This window comes from Amblyomma maculatum, chromosome 10 (genome assembly GCF_055883805.1).
Source record: "Amblyomma maculatum isolate TAMU_Amacu chromosome 10, ASM5588380v1, whole genome shotgun sequence".
NCBI classification, from domain to species: domain Eukaryota; kingdom Metazoa; phylum Arthropoda; class Arachnida; order Ixodida; family Ixodidae; genus Amblyomma; species Amblyomma maculatum.
The window spans coordinates 128771654-128780702 of record NC_139353.1 but is presented as its reverse complement, the minus strand read 5'-3'; the positions used below and the strand labels follow the sequence as shown (position 1 = coordinate 128780702).

Below are 9049 nucleotides of genomic sequence, written 5' to 3'. Positions count from 1 at the left end.
TCAACTCCATGCACGTTAAGACCGCAGAGCAATTTATAATTAAGGATCCTCATCAAATAGTGCGATACGCCGGCGTTGTCTCGGGTGTGTTTGAATGGCACGATGATGTACAAATAGCCGAACATCTGAGACTCAAACGAAACGCAGACTTATTGCGTTTAATAAATACCAACCCAACACCGAGTGCTGCTCAAGAGGATGTGCCCCACGGGAAGAAGCCAAAACTCCTGACGCAATAAAGTTGCAACACATGTTATGTTCAACTACAGATTTATTCATATCACGCATAGTGCATAGTCTCTCAAGATATCTAACACATTATCCAACCGTTCCATTTCAGCAGGATCTAAAGCATTTGGCAATTCCGAAACGGCACCATCACTCACATCTTTCTGGCTTTCTTTCACTGTAGGCGCGGCCGCTGCATCGTTGTTACAAGATCCCGCAACAGCACCCGCAACAGGCACATCAACATCATCAGTGTTACACGATACATCACTGTCTGCGCGCATGCGAGCACACTTAACACCTTTGAATGTATTACATGATGTTGGTGGTGCACGCATTTCGGTAGTATCAATGTTTTCATTAGACTCTACAAGCGATTCTCCTTGCATACATAACGACTGGGTGCGAGCTCGCGCAACCGCCGGCATCTCGACGCTTTCTCTTGGTGACACATCATCGAACATATCCGGATCTCTGGGCATAGAATATCTATTAGCACGAGATAATATTTTCGACATCTTGAAAATACGCGTACAGCACACACAATAATTGCAATGTATGCCAATGCCTCTACAACCCACACCCAAACAAGATTCGTTGATGAGCCCACCCGGTCAGAATTAGTGTTGGACCATTCTGTTGCCATCGCCTCCGCTTCAGATTCATTACCTGATTGTGGCATAACTATTATTTTTCCATTTACGGTTTACATTCTAGCGAGAGTTCCATTTTCAAATTTAGTTGTAATATATTGTAATGCAACATCCACGCAATTGTATATTACGCCAATGCTTGGATTACGTTCACCACCGGGGCCAATTCTCAACACTTCACCAGCCTTTCCATCTTCATCCATGTTCTTGAATGGCAGCTTGGATTGTGCTGTAGTGTCTGCAATCTGGATTGCTACCGGTGTTGTTTCAGTGTGTTTTACGGTAGGACTCGTAGTTGTACGAATTGTAGTAGTAGGTTCCATTGATGGTTCTGTGGTAATTACGACGGCTTTTGTTACTGATTCTGTTGCATGGGCCTCCGTAGATACTTCTGCAGTCATGGTCTCTGTCGATGATTCCACAATCATACCCTCCGTCGATACTTCCGTGGTCATGGCCTCTGTCGATGATTCCACAATCATACCCTCTGTTGATACTTCTGTGGTCATGGCCTCTGTTGATGATTCCATATTCACACCCTCAGTCGATACTTAAGCGGTCATGGCCTCCGTTGCTGGTTCTGCAGTCATGGCCTCCGTTGCTGGTTCTGCAGTCATGGCCTCCATTGCTGATTCTGCAGTCATGGCCGCCGTTACTGGTTCTGTGGTCATTGTCTCCGTTACTGGTTTTGTGATGAATACTGCAATATTCTCTAATGGGGGCGTTTCCATGTCCGTATGGGACCCTGATTGTACATATGTATCAATTTCATTCGTCGCGTTAATGTATATCTGGGACGCATCTATGATTGGTTCCCGTTCGTTACTCGGCATATCAAATGTAATGTTACGGCTTGGGTGTGGTGGAACATTGAAAGTACTGCTTAACATCACTAATCGTTGCTTAATGGCATCGATTGCAATCATTGTGTTCTTCTCATTCCCCCAAAATATTACATCCTTATAATCATACACATCATTGGTTAGATTTAACATAGTATTCATATCAGACACTGGATTTGATCCATCTCCAACAGATGGTGGGACAACATCTCTAACAACAGGATACTCCGACAATAATCTCGGTTCCGAAAAATTCCAAGCAACAGAATATGCATCGCCTGGAACAATACTAATATTATACACGTGATCAATATTCACAGTGTCCAAAGCACACATTTCCTCAACCAGACCCGAGTGTACATACACCATTTTGCCCATTCGCCGCTTACTTACATAAATTCTGTTCGACCAATTGGTAGCTACCTCATATTTACCCTCCATACTCAGACCATCCTCCATACACCTAAAGGCTGCAAAAAGTTTCGGGGCGACACATTTAAGCAAAACAATAGAACCCAATGATGCCATATTTGGCGCAAGACTTGGACATCCAAATATGGATCAAAGGTTACAATATATTCTTCATTGCTGTTAAACGTGCATGTTTTTACCAAATACGGTTCGCGCAGGTAATCGTCCGAATTAATGGGCTCCCATTGATCACCAACACATTGAATTTCGGCATGTCTGAATTGCAGATCACTGTTAGCTGGTCTATTTGTAAAACACATTGCAATTCTATCGTGCATACTGCTATACAAATACGTCTTATTTCCACGGTTAAAAATATCGAAGATGGGGTCCGTGGTTTGTATCTTAGTGTAAATGTTCGGGACATATGTCATCGGAATTGTTTTAAGTCCATTTTCCACACGCAGTCTCGGTTGGGCTATGCAATCATCACCACATCTATTGTCGCGATGTTTTATATTCCACGAGAACATTTCATGTGGCGTTCGCGGCACTGACGTTCCATTACAACTCTCCCACAGACACTCCGTTTTGCTCAAAATAACATCACGCATCACATCGCTCGAGAAGTGTCTTTTCATGGGATATAAGCCGGCCTTTTCAATCAAATTCCTATACCTATATTCGATATATTCCGTGCCATTCTGCAACATTTGCCTCTTCATTACATCGGGGGTTCGCCTCTTAGTTATACGACACATGCGCATATACGCGTCTCTGGAAAACACGTTAAAACTGTCAACATCGGGGACAAACCCCACACGGTCGGTTATATGATATTTGCCGTCCGCCCCACACACCACTCTCGTCTTTTCCACGCTCGACGGGCATGTGAAGTCTATGGCAGTACCGGCTTCTATTAAAAATCTAGGCAACGAACTACATCCGGTGCTCATTATGGACACATCAAACGTGTTCCATCTCTTCCTAATGTAAGAATCCATAATCGGAGTACATGTTTGCACCACATACGGGAACCGCATAGTAACATCCCGAGTCCGACCATTATCGTACTTTTAAACATAAATATCCCCCTTTTGGAATCAAAATAAATCTTTCGCAGTTTATATTGTTCTACCAGTTCAGCATTTTCAGACATCCCTCTGGGTAAAGTGTCACCCCAACAATATGTTCTACCGGTAAGTATGTTACTATACACATGCGTATAATTGTGGCTCACATAAACAGCAACATTATTCGAAAACGCCTGCGCCATAGGAATGATGGTGGACATGCCTACGTAGACATATTGGGGATGCACGTCATAGCGAGGCTGCATGGGAAATTGGTCTCTATACTCGGATTCCGTCCGTCTCAACCACAACATCGCCTGACTTGGGGTATAAAATTTATCTCGAGTACTAATATTGCATGCGCTACACGGTGTGCACATATGACCACTGTCATAAACATCAACACCGGATGCATTCATATACATATTATTAGCAGCATCGGCATCAAAATATGGAAACCCTGGCATCGCATTCTCTTGAAAGGCATACAACCGATGATCCGGGTACAATGATCGTATTATATAGAAGACTTTCAGCTTTTGAACATTGTTATCCATAAACTTTTTCAGGATATGCAGCTCGTATAAATTATTCTTGGTTATATCCATTGTGGCAATGCTTTCACCTAACCGTCTCCAAAAAGCAATATACATGTTTGCTAATGCATACACATCAACAGATGATCGTTTACGCTCGCGATATATGCAAGGGGCTGTCTTCTCGACCACCCGCGGATCTTTCGATGATCCCATGAAGTGCCCATACCCATGGGTGTACCCGTGGTCGTCTCTGTGATGCTTGTCGCTGGTCCTCTGGTCCTCCTCTTCATCAAACATGTCTTCGTGGGAGTCCTCCAGGTCTTCGTCAAAGTCAAAATCATCACTGTCCACCTCTCCATCTTCATATTTTCCGCTGCCTGTCTCCTTTTAGGCACCGACTACAGAGATCAATGCGACGCTGATAACAACAAACACCACCAGTCTTCGCGAAAGTCCCATGTTGGCACTCTCGTTACATACGCACGTGTATTATACATACAACCTATCTTAGAAATGACACGGTTATGTGGGCCTATTGTATATATAGACGCAATCGTCCCGCCCCCTGTTGCATAATTATTGATAGAAGATGTCTTCCTCCTCACACATGCCCTCTATCAGACAGACTGATATGTAAGGACTTCTCCTCACTATATCAGCAATTGCGGATGTGACCATTGACAGTTCAACAGATTCGACGATAGCAGTTGGCTGAGTTCACAAGGTGCACATGTGTAGAAGGTTGCACCATCAGACAACCAGCAAGGCGACTGCAGACAGGACTACATGTCCTGCGTCCTGTTCCTTGGAGTGTCCGCGAGTCAGTCATTACTGTGCGCTTGGCGACACCTAATTGCATGCTGCTACCTCGACAATTTGGCTAGTAGTGGTTATTGCAAGGTTGGATATCTGAGAGATGCAGTGTGTGCACCCGAGCGTGCGGTTAAAATATAAAAGCTTTACACTTTGAAAGTTTTATAGGCCGGATGTTAGTACTAACCCAGCCCTAATTAGAGCGCTGTGCCGGACACATCACATGGATTCTGACACTTGTCCGTACCAGTGCGTTTCATGCAAAAAATGTCCGCAATGTGCCCTTAATAGAAGCACGACAGATGGGGCAGTCTACGAGAACCGAGGCGCACGACGGACATGTCACGAGGTGGCCACACGGCAGAAACGCAACGCCTACTTCGGCATCAAGGCACACCTTGCACAGCCGCTGGTCATTTGGGCGTGTCACCTTTTGGCCCGAGGATTCAGACACTGCTGCCATCTCGACCGCAGGCGGCGATGACTTTCCGGCATCGGAGAAGATGTTCTTATTGACAACGTCGTTGACAGCCTGTCCCTGGAGTGTCTGGTCAGCAGATGCCCTCGGCAGGGCAAGCAACTCTCCGAGCACCTGCATCAGTTCTTCACTGCTGGCGAAACCCCGGCCTTGCCCACGCATATGCCGTCGCAATGCGGCCCGCAGTGTCTCCGCGGACACCCCCAGTGACAGGTAGAATTGCGCATCGTCTGACCGCATTAGCGCCGCCAGCTCCATCGCCATACCCTCGTCCGCTGCTTCTGTCTGCCCCTGCTGGGAGCTGGAGGCAGCAATCGAGCTGAGATGCGACTGGTGTCTCCGCAGACAGTCTTGAACATATGCCTCCCCCTTGGCGAGCCGCACAAACTGGCAGCGGGGGTGCCATCGGGAGTGCTCCTCCCAGGGGTCATCCCCGGAGTCCCAATTGCACAGGCAGATGTCACAGTGGAAGCACTTGGTGTTGTCATGCACACCAATATAAAAAAAAACCAGCTTGCACCAGCTCCGATGGCCTCTTGGAACAAGTATCGGGCCACATTTCAAACGTGCGTAGCCGGGCATGGGGGGATGCCTGCGATGGGTGCTTTGGACCAACGTGCATTGACACACCCAGGTCAAACAGTGAATCTGGAAGCGTGCCGCCTCTCAGCTGCACCCCCTTGGAACCTTTCGGTCCGATAAGCAGGTAGAGATGTGCCCGATGAAATGCCTCGCAGTCGCAATCCTCCCGGCCGGTCGGGACGGGGTCCAGCAGGTAAGGACAGCATGGGTAATGCCGTACATGCTCCCACAGCGGGTCGTCTCCTTGCTTCCAGTTGTACACTGTGCAACGGCAGAAGGCACATCGCACCTTGTCCTGCTCGTGGAGGTAGTAGAAGCCAGCCTCAGCCATCGACCGCGGCGAGATGCAGTCCAACGGCCAGTCAAAAAATGTGTTGATGCGTTCTTCTACTGATGTCTGCAGCCGGCGCAGCGAGAGGTCATTTTCCCTGTATATTTGAGATGGCGCAGGTGCACGGACGCTTGATACAGTATCGTTGCGAGGTTGTGCCACACAGTCGGCTTGCACGGGATTCGGATGCCTGGTGGTGTCGCACGAAGGTGGTGTCGTCGCAGAAGTGGTTGGGCTTTGCACCGCAGATGTAGACACAGACAGAGAGCACACAAAGGCACATTCCGGTCGCGCTTGCCGATGACGTCCCATGACAGAGTCTGCAATTTCAACCCCGCACTGAAAGCACCGCGTGCGGTATCCGGAACCCGTGTAGACAAATCCACCATGTGCCAACTTCTTGGCGGAGACCGGTGCATCTAGGGGCCACCCCCGAAATGAGGCTAACCGGACATCTTCCTGGCTTATGGGGTCGGTGGTTCGGTTGGCGGTGGCGGCGTCCATGCTCGTAACAAGCTTGGACCACTGGATGATAGCAATGCTTCTGTTCAGATCACACTCGCTGAAAAACTGAGGCGTGGTGTGCGCGTCACTGTATATTTATGTATATATTCATCACACCATCATGGCCTCCAAAGCGCGGACTAAGTATACCAGCAAAAGCTCTCGAGCGGGTGTGGTTTTTCCCGTCCCAAACCGACATCTGTCCCAAAGCACACACAAGCGCATTTCAGCCGGAGCTGCGGTATATACAGCTGGTGTGCTTGAATATTTGATTGCGGAGGTTATGGAATTGTCTGGGAACAAGGCTAAAGAATTCAAGAGGAAGCGAATCACAGCTCGCGATGTGATGGTGGCCATGAAATCTGACACCGAATTGGTGGACCTTGTAAAACATGTAACGTTTTCAAAGGCTGGAACTATACCTCGCTATCCTAAAGGGGTAAAAAGCTGCTCATGAAAGATCCAATAGCTAAGACCTGATATCAGCGCCTCCTCTCTCATGCTCCGCCCACCGCCCGCCTATCTCTGGGACTATAAGTGTGTTCATCGTGGTTACCACGTGCATACTTCTGTGTCAAGCTGTGTAGAACAATATGAGTGGCTTAGGACGTGTGCTTGCATATTGCAACAAACGCGACTTTGATGTATTTAGATCAGTGACCAGGCGCACTAAATATGCCCAGTATGTATGCGTATCACCTCCATTACTATTTCAATCTGTTTCTGAGATGTCTCCAAACGAACCAGATGAACTGTGCGACTGGAAGGACGCGGTTGTGATAAAAAGTGTGTTGTATCTGGATATGCGACTTATCAACGTTGGCAGTTTTGTGGAATCTACTACGAACACTCAATTGAAGTATCTACCGCTATTATCTCAACCAAATGAATCGACGCTGCTAATTTTTAAAAACGCTGACATATCCATTCAAGACAATACGTCAGTATTTAACAGTGTTGCGGAATCCTTGAAGTCTAATAAGGGGAACATTGTTGCAGTTAATTCACTTGTTTTCCAAAAACGATGGCTATGGCCATTTACTGCCGGCTGCACTTGCGTATTTACATCCGACGATGGTATATTTAGAGACGTGCCAATGATGGAAGTTGTCGCGCCATTTCGATACGTTAAATGTAAATATTTCAGTGCGGTCGAATTGCTTCATTATGATGGGAAGACTGCAATGCTAGTCATCATGACTGGCAGGTTACAGAGCCAAAAAGAATTTAAGCAGACTGTTCATAGTCATTGACTAATAATGACTGACAACAATCACTAATGATCAAAGCAGTAAAGATACAAACATAAATAATATCCAGCTTCCACCCATCAAATATGTTCATGACAGCCTTGCATTGCAGACAGCCTGTTTCCCCTTCTGCATGAAATATGCAAAAGTGTGTTATACGAAAGTGATAACAAAAATGATGCCGAGAACCACCTGCCAATATCAGTTCAGCCAACTTTTCATAGGGCCTTAAAAAAAAGTGATTTTGTCCTGATTCAACTGCTTTTTTCATGATCACAAATTTATTTGAGAATGTGAACACGGGTTCAGAAATGGGTGCAGTACAGTTTACTTTTTTGACACAAAAGGAAATAAATTAAAAACATAGAGGCATACAAACTGATAGCCAAAGTGCTTGTAGACTATAGTAAAGCATTTGACAGAATCATATTCTTCTCCTTCAATGTTTACATCAGCGTGGCGTTGGGTTACATGTCCGTGGCTCTTAAAATTTATTTCTTGCAAGGTGCATTCAGTAAAGTAATTGATAGTGTAGTAGTCTGTCATCATTTCCAGAAATACCATGCGACATTCTTTGAGAGAGATTAGGACCTTTTTATGTCTAACATCTTTTTAAATGACGAAAGTATTGACAGGCATACCAAATTCGTTTTGTAAACTAACCAGCTTGTTTTTCAGATTAGATAACAGCTTTCTACTTGTTGTATAGTGCCAATGATAGGCATCTCCTGCAACTTGCTTGCACGTTTAGGCAAAACGAGTGGAATAAACTCTAAGAAATCAGAAATAATGTTTGCTTCAAAAAGCAGGCTAGAAAGTTTGAGTGATGGCCTGAACTTGGGCACCTTTCTGCTCGATATAAAATCGCACAAGGCTCTAAGGGTAGTTTTATTATGCTTTTTGATGCATATATTTGGGATGCATATTGGGATGCATATTTTGGACGCATTTGGGATGCATATATTAGCAATTGATGGAAAAGTTATCTTGTGCTAGTGGCTTATCACATCGATCTCAAGCATTTTTTTTTCAGTAAACATTAAACCAAGTCTTTCACTCCCTCTTTTCTGCACGTTAATGTAGGCCACGAATGCTAAAAAGGTACCAAAGTGGTACCTTTTTAGCATTTTAAAATCCTAATTAGGCTTGGGAAAAATGCTGTCGATTACATTGCTGATGTGTCATTCTGTCATTTAACTCATGAACTATTAGCGAAATTTGCTAGTTGGTACACAGTAGATTTATGATTACTGTCTATAAACCTGCTCCTTTTTCAAACACTTGTTCCTAAAGATATTGTGGGCTCTTACATTACAGTCACACATATTGGATCAGGTCATCTGAG

The 9049-nt window shown here is 45.5% G+C and overlaps 1 pseudogene; it reads right to left on the bottom strand.

Moving 5' to 3' along the window:
* Nucleotides 1-4549: 4549 nt before the first annotated feature.
* LOC146177451 (death-associated inhibitor of apoptosis 2-like) lies at nt 4550-6631 on the bottom strand (annotated as a pseudogene).
* Between the last annotated feature and the right edge of the window lie 2418 nt (nt 6632-9049).